The sequence below is a fragment of the Eublepharis macularius genome, chromosome 2 (genome assembly GCF_028583425.1).
Source record: "Eublepharis macularius isolate TG4126 chromosome 2, MPM_Emac_v1.0, whole genome shotgun sequence".
Classification (NCBI taxonomy): Eukaryota; Metazoa; Chordata; class Lepidosauria; order Squamata; family Eublepharidae; genus Eublepharis; species Eublepharis macularius.
Window position 1 is genome coordinate 140,082,089 of NC_072791.1, and position 12,604 is coordinate 140,094,692.

At 38.7% G+C, this 12,604-nt stretch overlaps 1 protein-coding gene across 3 annotated transcripts in view; it reads left to right on the plus strand.

Moving 5' to 3' along the window:
• Positions 1-12,604, plus strand: part of HRAS (HRas proto-oncogene, GTPase) — a 120,960-nt gene that overhangs the window by 17,098 nt on the left and 91,258 nt on the right. Inside the window, exon 2 of one of the 3 annotated variants that reach the window (XM_054971492.1) lies at positions 7,221-7,367. The exons of the other annotated variants lie outside the window; for them this stretch is intronic. The gene's annotated coding sequence lies outside the window, so the exon portion shown is untranslated. The remainder of the gene's footprint in view (positions 1-7,220; positions 7,368-12,604) is intronic. 3 annotated transcript variants of the gene reach the window in all.

Consider the following 12,604-nt stretch of genomic DNA (forward strand, 5'->3'; position numbering starts at 1 on the left):
TTTGACTTGGAAATTGCATACAGTTCTGTCTGCTGTTACCAGACACCCCTTTGAGAGCCTATCAAGGAAATTCCTCTTAAGTGGCTGAGGACTTTGTTCCTTACCTCAGTTACATCTGCAAGAAGGGTGTTGGAACCAGGTTCCCTGTTAATTAGCTTGAGCTATGTATCTTAAACAAGGACAAAGTGGTCCTTCATACCAAAAGTGATTTCTACCACAGATCACTGGAATTGTGTCTGCTATCAGTTGACCAAATACTTTTCATCCCAAAGAAGAAATGTGGCATACTTTGGACATAAGACTTATTCTAAAAGCATTTCTTTATAGAACAAAGCAAATCTGGAAAACTGCTTCCTTATTGATTGCTATATCCTCACCGAATAAAGGAATGAGGATGTCTAAATCTGCCATTAGCAGTAACCTCAAGGCATTCATCATCAAAGCACACAAAATTTGAAAACTAGACATACCAGCTAGGATTCACTCACTGAATATGAAGTGCTGCACCAGCGCAGCATTTGCCAGACATGCTACAGTTAAGAGATTTGCAAGGCAGCTACTTGGTCATCCGTATCTACCTTTGTTAAACACTATAAGTTGTACATTTACAACTCAGCGGATGCAGGGTTTGGCAGAAGAGTATTACAACATATCTTATGACCCGATGACAATGCCCCACCCAGAAAATAGGGACACTGCTCTGGGAGATCCCATCAAGATGTCCTCCACCTCAGAGGGAGAACGTATCATTGGATACTCACTGTGAAGGGTCCTTTTCCTCTGAGGAAAGGAGGATATCTTGCCCCTCCCAAAGTCTTTGTCTTTTCACTCTCTTCTGCCTGACAAATTCACTTCCTGTCCTGTTGTTTCCCCTTAACAAGTTTGTTACTCACCTTTCTCCCTCTGAGGCGGACTCCACAAAGCAGTAACATTGAATTTATCATTCAGCAACTGTCAATACTGAGAGAAAAAAAGAACACCTGTTGCATTAACATGTACTGTAAATAAAGCTTAACCCAGAGGAGGTAGAAGAATGAGGCAGCAGGGTAGAGAAGGACGGAGACCCAGGGAGGGCAAGATGTCCTCCTTTCCTCAGAAGAGAAGGACCCTTCACGGTAAGTGTCCAAAGGTCTGTTCTCCCTCTGAGGCGGAGGACATCTTGGGTGCTCCCAAAGCAGTTTCTAGTTTCTGGATGGGATGTGGTCTTCGTCCATGATCATGCACTGCAGTACTTTTCTACTACAGTTAGTGTCCGCTGAATCATATAGATTTGATTTGTAGCATCTTAAAAATGTCAAGACCGACAACCTTGTTGCTGCCTTGCAGACTTCTACAGAAGTGTTCCTGTGTAATGCTGCACTGGTAGTAGCACTCTTCAAGAGTGAGCTGGCATACCACAAGGAACCTCTATGAAGAGAGGGGTTTTTTTTTAAAGGTACTGTAAAAGAAATCTAGCAGAAGCTAAGCAGAATAGATAGATTAAAAGTTAAGAATGGAATGTAGGTAACAGAGCTAGCCTAGCATAGAACTGCTCTCCCTGGAGGCAGGAAAGAACTGAAGAGAGGGTGGTCCCACAGGCTAGACAGGAAGAGGAAGAAAGTTAGTTCCTGTCTCCCTGATTGGATGGTGGGAATCACCCAAGATGTCCTCCTTTCCTCAGAGGAGAAGGACCCTTCACGGTAAGTGTCCAAAGGTCCGTTCTCCTTGTTATTCAATTCTAGAGTGTTGTATTCATAATTATGACTATAACTGCTTTCGGAGTTGCCAAAACTGAAAGCAAGGGTGACTCCCAGTAGAAAGACAGGAAGTAGAAAACTTGTTCCTGCCTCCCTGAATGGAGGGTGGGAATCACCCATCAAGATGTCCTCCTTTCCTCAGAGGAGAAGGACCCTTCACGGTGAGGATCCAATGGTCCATTCTCTCCTCCATTTTATTCTCACAACAACTATGTGAAGTAGCTAAGAGTGTGTGACTGGTCCAAGGTCACCCAGCAAGCATCCATGGCACGGTGTGGATTCCATCTTGGGTCTCCCAGATCCAAGTCTGACACTCTGGCAAGTCTGATACAACACATTTAAGAGTACTGATGCTTAAGAAGGGGAATGAAAAACACTTTATATTATCTGATCTTTTAATTTGATCCAACTGAGAACTGTTGTGGCTGACAGAAATTTTGCAGGTAGAATGATTTAAGGAAAGGGTAGCTCCGCCCCCCAGCACATAACCATACAGATTGTTTTTTTAAAAGCTGGATTGTGATGTAGCTTTAAACTTGGAGAGTAGTTGGTTGTTTATTTGTCTGAAATGAGGTCTGTGTAACCTAGCCTTTAGGCAAGTCCTGTCACTTTTGCACAATTCAAAGGTGACAATCTTTTTATTCCAGTTTTCAGCAACTGCCCTGGCCTGCTGAGACAGCTGCCACCCTTATCTCCTTTGTGGCCTTGGTGCTGAGAAGGATGTAGGGCGTATTCAAACACTCAGTACTTCCTGAACTGCCTTGAGCTCTGTTGGCCAGACTCAAGATAATGGCCAGCTGTGGATGTAACTTAATCAGAACTGGAACCATTCTCTCTGCCAAACAGCACCTGATCACAAGGAAGGAAAATTCCATTCGGAGACAGTATAAGCCAGTGTGTATAGGCTGAGCAAATGCTAGGTTTGCCAGTTTCCAAGCGGGCCTTGTTGCTGAGTGATAATGCCATGAAAGGCTTCAGTTGCTGATTTCTACTCATTGGGTTGCTGCTCAAGGCATAAGAGGAAGCTAGGCTGTGCTTTTTGGTTAGGGGAGGGATTCTGGTCAACAGGAAACATAAGTGCATGCAAGAGTAGAAGTGATTCCATTCCTGTTCTTGCAGAGTAATGATGTGAAATTTGGAAAGGGTTTGTGTTATGATGTGATGGTTCTGTTTCTTTGGATCTGTGTGGCTTCTCTCTCCTTTAGGTATACTGATGTAAGAATGCAAAGACGTAGGAAAATATATTTGTAAAATACTGTGTAAAGTGCTCTGCTCCCGAACAAAAGGATTTTTATAATTTCTTTGAAGACTGGTCATCTAAGTGACTGATTGATATCCCTTATGGCTAGTTGGGATATTTCAACATTGTCCTTTTAAGAATGTAGTCATCTTCTGAGTATTCAACCCATCTATTCCCCCCTATAGTGCTAGAGATTGTCCACCCCCTACTCATCCCTTGCCATCAATCCATATTTTAGAGTTCCTTCACACATCATTGCTTGGTTCTGTATCATCTTAATATGGGCTGAGTTGTGGTTTCCAAAACCTTTTTTTAAGTAAAGTGTGAATGTATCTTAATTCAAATCTACCTACAGTACATGAGGGCTTATGTATGAAACTGCCTGTATGCTATTTGGCTATTGTCTTAATTCAAGCAGCAGTTGTATGCACATTTACCTGGGAATAAACAGGCATAGAATTATATTGTTAAAGGGTAAAATTTAGTTCCATCCCTCCTAAGAAATGCTTGTCAGTTTGTACATGTTCACGGTGGTGAAGGAAGAACTTTTGAGAGATAAAGGAATTCAACTTGGGCTTGTTTTAAAAACTTGGGCAAATAAGTAAACTACATTGGTAGTTACTGAATCTGGATAATCCTTCCATTCTTCATCAACCCCTGTTATTGGCTATAAGATGAGACCAGCACACTCTGAAGCCTTTGTGAAGCATTCCTAATCAGAGACTTCTGCATACATTGAGTACAACCAAGGCTGACAGCCAGAATCTTTTCCCAGTGCAATCCTGCCCCCCATAACTTTGCAATTCTTGCATAACTTTTCTGTATGCTTTTCTAGGCTAGGTAGTGGGGTGGAAAGAATTCATGAGGAAGTGACTGATGTGGAAACTAGGGCACTACTCTTTTCCAGAAGGGGCTATTGGGTATTTGCATGTAATTTGCTAATGGATATCAGAAGAGTGAAAAGAATTTTCATGTCAATTTTGTTTCTATGTAATGTCTGTTTAAAATTGTTGAAGGGTGGGTGCATCTGTAATGCTGTGCATTGCTTGACAATAATCACACACTTCTTGAGTGTGAGATCTATGTGCTCTTCCCATGTCAGTCTTACCTGTGGTTAAGCATTGCATCAGGATTGCCTTAACCTATACTGAAGTTGATCTGGGTTTCTGCTCCCCATCTGCACAGTGGCAGTGGTATAAATCATTCCTGGTAGACAGAAAGTACTGGCTGTAGCTCTGCCCAAAATCTTGTGCAGTGCAGCTGTCACACAGTCTTGAGGGTGAGACTGTGGTCTCAGAATTAGAAGGCATAATCTACTCTTATTGGGGGGAGGGGTGTAGTAAATTTTAACTTTCAGCTGTGATTCCCCATTGCATGCATTCACTTTCACAAACCCATGTCCAAGCTAATGTCCTTTTTTTCTTTTTCTACCTTGCACATTCCTGGACTTGCTTCTGTGCAGTTGAGTACTGGAAATGATCCTGAGTTCAGTCTCCTTGTTGGAGTTAGGTATCTCCTTCTGACTTTCCACCATTAGTATTTTGCCCAGGTTATATTTTACCCATGGGGTTGATGAATGTGGGGTGTATTATGGTTGGACAGGAAACACCATTCCACCATGAAACTCACTGGGTGGTCTTGAGTTGAGGGAGCAGTTTGCCTTTTTTGTAGGGCTCTTGGTGGTAGAGTCCTAATCATTGGGCTCAAGTCATTGGGCTCTTAAAGAGCATAAAATGAGGTATATCCCATGTATGTTGGCCTGGGGCTTGGGCTACATTTTGAATGAAATAAAACCACCACCTCTTAGCTGCTGGAAAACTCATCAAGCCCCTTCCTCCTCTTAAAAAAATTATATGTATCAAGTGCCATCTAGAAAGAATGGCCAGGCTCCTACAGAACAATGGTACCCGAACTGCGGCTGAATTTGGTAGCTAAGTGTTGCTGTCTCCAAGCTAATTGTAAATTCCAATCCCATCACAATATTACTTGTAACTACAAGGTGATTCCTAGACTAATTTGATTCATAGCAAATATGTTAATAGATGGGGAAGTGCATTTCACTGATAAGTTGCTTTAAAAATTACATAAAACAGGGTCAATTCCCCATCCCAGAGTCCTGATAGCTATGAATAGCTGCCCTCATATTCAGAAAAGTCGGAGGAGCAGGGTGGGGATGAAAAGGGAGAAATTAAAAGGGGGGGATCCATTCATTTCAGCAACAATACTGCTTGGAGGGAGTGGGTCTGTCACTATTCTGATGGAGAGAAAATGGTGTAGTAGTAAACCTGTGATATAGGTGGTGATCCAGTGTGGTCTAGTAGTAAGAGCATCAAACTGGGACTGGGAGAAGGAAATTAAGATGAGTTATTCATTGCAATCATTACTGTTTTAAGTGAAATTCCGCACATCACAATTGCCAGAGTATGTAAATTGTGGCAGTTTTATTCAGATCACTGTAATGGCACCATCGTGTACCTGCTAACTAACATTTGGACTTTTCTTTTTTTCTTTTTTTTAAATTGACACTATTGCCTGTTGGGCACTTGTAACATTGCTACTAACTCATTAGCATACCTATTTTATTAATCTGAACACTTGTTCCACTTAAAAGAAATACATGAAGTAACTTTCAAAAGATCAGTAAAATAGTTGAAATAACTAGTTTCACATAAGATTTCTATCTTAAAAGAGAACTCTGGTTAAAATGTGGCAGAAGTTCCACATTCAGTTTTGGGTTGGCGATGTCTCTTCTTTGTACCTTTTTACAGTGGATATACTGAACATCGGAAGGCTAGACCTTACTCTTTGTATTTTTAGTTGAAATAAAATCTCATTAATAGCAACATCTATGTTTTAGAATAAGCTAACTGAAAATAAACACTTAAGTATACCTTTGCAGCAGCCCCAAAATAGAGGCAGAACCAGAAGTTAAAAAAGTATGAAATAAAACAAGGAAATAGTCAACAAAAGCAAGATTGAGAAATACTAAAGCCAAGAAAGAAATTCTTTTTGCTTGGAAACTTCTTGGAGGAGAATGTGAGTCTCCTGAAGCTCAACAGCCCTAACAATAAAATTTTGTTATTTTTTAAAAGCAGCTTACGCAGAGTAGTAGAGTCTTGCTGCTTGCAGGAAGAAAAAACACCAGCCCATTGTGTCAGCTGACCATAGAGTATGTCCTCTTGATTGTCAGAAGTTGATGGAGGGCCCCAGAAGATCCTGTGGAAAGCCAGTGTCAAACAGACATTTGTGTCAGAGGCAGCATAGAAGTCCTTTGCTCATCCCACCTCAGCGCCTGGGTGAGCAACTTGGAGGTTCTTCCTAGTCAAAAGAGACTGTTGGGGGATGTGAGAGCTAATAGTCTTTTTGTCTGCATGCTACTGTGTGCATTTATGGTATGGTGCAGTATTCTGCACAAAAGAAGAAGAAAAAATAGCCACCAAGAAAATGGCCATGCTTATACCTTTTGTTGGATCCTTTATTTATGGTTTTAATGAGTATACTGATTGTATTTTTTATCTTAAAGTTTATTTACAGCATTTATATCCTGCCCTTCTCCTGGATGGTGGTCCAAAGCAGCTTACATTGTTCTCTTTTCCATATTATCCTTATAACAATGCTGTCATGTAGGTAGGATTGCCGGGCCTCCATACCATCCTGATGGGGGGAGGGTGGTACTTACTAGCACAAAGAACTTCATGTTCACATGCACTCCCAATGGTGACATGATGACATCATTTCTGGAAGTGATCTCATCACACGTGCAGGAATGCTCCCACGTTTCATGTGGGTTCGACTATTTTAGAATCGGCCTGTTTGGAGCCAAAATCGGCCCCCATGAAGTGCAGGAGCACTCCCACACAAAGAGCAATGTTGTTGCGCCCTGCTGTGTACTTGCTTGGGTTGCCTGCTGGTGATGGGTGATCGCTGGGCTGCTTGCAACCTCGATTGCCAGGCAGTGGGGGCAAACTGCCAGGGGATTGCACCTGAGAACTCTAGATGTAGGCTAGATGGAATGTGTGTGATTGGCCCAAGATCACCCAGCAAATTTCCATGGGACAATGAGGATTTTGAACTTGGGTCTCCCAGATACTAGTCTGATCATTATATTAAACTGGCTCTTGATTATTTAATAATCTTTTACTGGTTTTTATTGGTTTGATTTTAGATTGCTGTGCTTTTTAATATATTTTGTTCCTTTTATCTTGTTGTATTGTTGTTCAGCTTTAGTCTTGTATTTTTTAAAGGGTAAACGGAACTGGAAATGGTGCACTGAGGAGCAGAATATAAATATTGTCAATAAAAACAATAGCAACATTATTAACTGCTATGAAAATGGAGATGAAGGGGAACCCAACAGGTTAATCATGATGAAACTGCTTGAAAGAGATCAGGTACTAAAAAAATCCTTGTGAATTTTTATAAGTTGATTGGATAAATAGCATTTCATTGCTTGTTGTGTGCTTCTCTATCTCTTTCTGAATTAATTGCAGTGACAGATTTGTATATTGATGTTAATGTAAATAATTACTGATGTTAAAAGTTAAGCAGGATTGTGAAATGATGGTTCTTTTTTAAAAGCAGTTTTCGGAAATTATCCAAACAGAATTTGTATCAAAACTCATATGAGAACTTTCTGTCGAATTACATTATCCCATAGTGGCATAAAAGAAAAGCTTATTATACCCTACTTGTAAAATAAACTGTTGATATAGTAACTACCTATATCTCCCAGTTTTAACCACATTTTCTAGTAAAAAGTTGAGTTGAACAAAATACGTGGTAGATCCAAAGGTTGTCTTCAGTTGTCAGAAAAAAAGAAACAAGTTTTTTTTAAAAGATTTTATTTAAAAAAGAAAATATGTGAAAGTGAAAAATAGAAAGTGCATAATAAAAGATTATACACAAATACTATGTTGGCAATTGAATTGAGACATACAGTCTATATAAACAATACATATAAAGTTATTTAACTTATACAAGCACTGCATTTAAACTTACATTGAACTAATACAGGGATACATTTGAAATTTGCCATACCTGAACATAGTTACATAATAGTTCTCCTTCCATCTCCTTCCCTCTCCTTGGTTAATTTTGCCTATACAAACTACTGTATCAGCTTTTTTGTTTTAATTCTTGTCTTTATGCTAAATTGCCTTAATTAAAGTTAGTTTCTACCTAAGTAGTCAAAGAAATCCTTCCGTTTCCCCCAAAATTCAGCTATCGGACTGTTGTGTAAATAGATAATCAGTTTAGCCATTGATGCATATTCATAAATCTTATCTCTCCACTCTAACGCATCAGGACAGATGTCTGTTTTCATTTTGCAGCAAAAAGTACTCTTGCTGCTGTCACCATGTAACAGAAAAGATCTGCCTGCACTTTTTTAACATTAGTAGGTATGATATTTAAGAGCATATTTTTCAGATTTAATTCAAATTTAAGTTTAAGGATCTTATGCATCTCTTCATGTTTATTTATCCAATATTTTCGCATTACCTTTCAGGTCCACCACATACGATAGAATGTTGCATCCATGCTTTGACATTTCCAACAGTGTCCACTGTAACCCTTACTAATTCTCGCAATGTCTTTGGGAGAAGTGTACCATCTATAGAACATTTTATACCAATTTCTCTCAGTGACTGACAGTCTGTAAATTTTATATCCTTAATCCATAAATTTTTCCGTATGTTCATCGGGATATTTCTCCAAAATTTCCCATCCATTTTATCATACAAGTTTTTACTTGCTCCATTTCTGTGTGATATTGCAGTAGGATTTTATAAATCTTCCCTAGGAGATGCTTCCGATCTCCAGATATTAATAGTTCATATAGTGTCTTTTCTCTCAATCTACCACCTTCTTTAAGGATTTGTTCCTTTAGTCTTGATACTATTTGAAAATACATCAGCCATGGAATATTTCTGCCTTGAGCTTAAATTTCTTGCTAGGTTTTTACATTGCCTTTTTCATCCATCATTGATTCATAGCTAAGCTGATCAATTCTATTTCTCGTGGCTAAGTCATAGTGAGCATTAATTGGCAACATCAGTGGGAAGATTAGTGGGCTCAATCTGTTTCTACAGTGAAACCATATTTTAAGTAATCCTTCCCTTATAATATGAGTCCCATCTTGTTAATGAATAGATTTCCATGATTTCTTGATCCATAGATCATTATGGATGCCTTCTTTAGCATCCACTGTCTCAAATTTATGTCTGCTACTTGGATTTATAATCCAACCTGTGATCCAAGCTAACGCTGCTGCTTGATGGTACAGTTTAATACTCGGTACTGGGTTTTGCCCAAACATTGTTCCTCAAGCGTCCCCCGATCACCAGGAGCAGAATTTCCAGGAATATGTGTAGAGGTACATTAGTTATAGTGACATATTTAGTATTTCTAGTTATATCTATTGTATGCGTACATTTGGCAGGATGGTGCTGAGTAGTCATGTGACTTTTTTGGTGAGTAGTAATTGTGTATGTGGCTCTCCATACGCTGTGGAATGAATACCGCAGTTCTGCTCATAATGCTAAATTGTAAAAATGTTAAGGTTTGCTAGTGTTATGATCTAGTACAACTTCCCAACCAGTGTAGTGATGGAAGTAGAGAAAACAAAATGTGGATAAAGAACTTTTTGAAGAAAAAATGCTGTGTTCTAGAATTTCAGAGAATGTACTGACAACATAGCAATCTGTGCTTGCTTTCAGTTTCAGAAACTTTTTGGACAGTAGAGACATAAGCAAAGGCAACTGTCTCTTTATTTACAATAGCATATATTAAGTCTGCCCTGAAGTGTGCTTTGTCCTTTTGTATGCCTGAAACGCTATTGCATGTTAGCACATGCTTGCATGCACTCACGCACCTCTTTCTCTTAATACAGAGATTACTTTTAAATGTCTTTTGTGGAATGTATGCAGTGCAGGTTTTAATTTTGTCATTATATAATAGTATGTCATATGAAGAGTTTGAGGATTAACTACATATTTCCTAACGTTTATTGTAGGCACAGCTCTTGATTGTATTTTTAAGTTTGAACTTGATGTAGAAATTGTAAACATTCCCATTGTTACTTCCCCTTTTATTAATTAATGATGAAGATGCAGTGTAGGAGGGGGTTCATTCAGTAGAAAAGTTACTGCTCAAGACAGACTAGAGAGGTCAGGCAACTCCATAAAAAGGATGTTTCAAAGTTTACAGCTAAAGCAGTGGAGAGAGGGTTATGTTTGTCAGACTGTGGCTTATTAAAAGTTGCAATCCAGACTATCTCTTGCAATTAGACATGAGTCCATTGGTTTCAAAAGATTTTACTGAATATAAACAACCATTATAGTCCACTGGCCAAGATGCAATATCTTGGCTGGTACACGGGTATTGTTACGAATGGAGGTAAAGGTTAAGGTACAGAATAGCATAGCCCAGCAATTCCCATCCTCCCCCCACAGTTCTCAAAACAAACGGCTTGAAGCTGAGAGAGTGAAACTTTCCCAGGGCTGGAAAGACTGTAGTCAAAACATTCCTCTTCTTTGAGATAACTGTAACTGGACTGCTTGTCACCTGCAAAAGAAGAGCTTAAAACACTGACAGGATTAAAATGGAGTCTCTCTGGTTAGAACACACAAGGAACTAATGTCAGACCTGACAATGTTTCTTGTAAAGAGAGCAATGGTTAGTGCAAAGAATTTTTTTTTTTTTTGAAAAAATTTTTATTGGGTTAGAATCCGTTATTTTTAACATTACATTCAATTTTCCCCAAATTTTTCACTTCTAACCCCCTCCCTTTCCCCCCTTTTGTTGACTTCCAACAGCTTTCCCCCCCTTTGTCCCTTTTCCCTTACTTCTATTAAATTCCTCTATCTAAAACAAATATACATTCTCCATTATACTAAGCAGTACATCCTTAACTACTTTTCTTGTTATATACCCAAACTGTAAGTCTTTGTTTCCATCTTGGATAAACAATTTATCCCATTTCCAGTTTTAAATATTTCTATATATCATAAACCTATATATCATAAACCATAAAAATCTTACATTTAAATCAAACAATTTGACTTATTCTCTATATATTACTCATTGTATCTTTTTATGGTAATTCTATATAACTCATCACATAGTCAATCAATTTGACTCTTCTGTACATTCAGTTTGGTGCATTATACAAATCTTATCAAAGAAAGAAAATATTGTTGGTTACTCAATACTTATATTTAAACCTTATCATTAATTATTTTCTATCAATATTCTATCTATTAACCTATATATATCTATATATATATATCAATCTGTTAATCTAACTGCTTATAAATTCACATTTATCTCTTCCCCCCCCGGTAAAGTCACCCCCCTCTACATTTTATTATACTTCAGTAGTTCTCAAACTGCCACAGTTTTCCTCCCACCTCCCATTTCTTCTCCAGATATTGTTTCAGCTTCTCCCAATCTGTGTTAAACTGCCCTGAGTCCAGATTTCTCAGTTTTCTTGTCATCTTGTCCATTTCTGCCATGTACAGCAATTTGTAAATCCAATCTTCAATAGTTGGCACTTCTTGTACTTTCCATTTTTGCGCATACAAAAGTCTAGCTGCTGCTGTCATATAAAATATCAACGTCCTATGATGGGCTGGAATTCCCTCCATTCCCAAGTTTAGTAGCAGGAGTTCTGGGTTCTTATTTATTTGAAATTGTAAAATTTCACTCATTTCTCTTATTATTTCCCCCCAGTACTGCCTGGCTACATCACACGACCACCACATGTGATAGAGGGAGCCCTCATGCTTCCTACATTTCCAGCATTTATTAGAAGTGTTCAAGTTCCCTAGCGCAATCTTCTTTGGTGTCATGTACCAACGATAGATCATTTTGTAAATATTCTCTTTAATATTTGTACATGTCGTTGTCTTCATTGTAGTCTTCCACAAGTATTCCCATGCCTCCATTGTTATCTCTTTATTAAAATTTATAGCCCATTTCACCATTTGTGTTTTAACTGTCTCATCCTCAGTATACCATTTCAACAGTACTTGGTATACCTTGGATATTCTTTTCTTGTCCTCTTTAAAAAGGGTCTGCTCTAGTTCCAAATTCTCTATTCATATACCTCCCTTTACAGAGTCCGAGTTATACAAATCTCTGATCTGTCTATACTGGAACCAATCGTAGTTCGGTGATAGTTCCTCTTGCGTCTTTATTCTAAGTTTAGATGCTTCTATTTTAGTTATTTCTTTGTATGTCAAACATTGTCGTTCGTTGTCAACAGCTCTCGGGTCTATCACCTCATATGGAACCACCCACCAAGGAGTTCCTTCTTGTAGGTAAATTCTGTACTTCTTCCAGATTGTATATAGACTTCTCCGTACAAAATGGTGCAGGAACATCGAGTTGACCTTTACTTTGTCATGCCATAGGTATGCATGCCATCCAAATATTTTTTTATATCCCTCTAGGGCTAATAATTTCTTGTTCTTTAATGTCATCCACTCTTTCAGCCAAACTAGGCAGATTGCATCGTGATAAAGTCTCAGATTGGGCAGTTGCATTCCGCCTCTTTCTTTTGCATCTTGTAAAACTTTCATTTTCACTCGAGGCTTCTTGCCTGCCCATACAAAATCTGATATTTTCC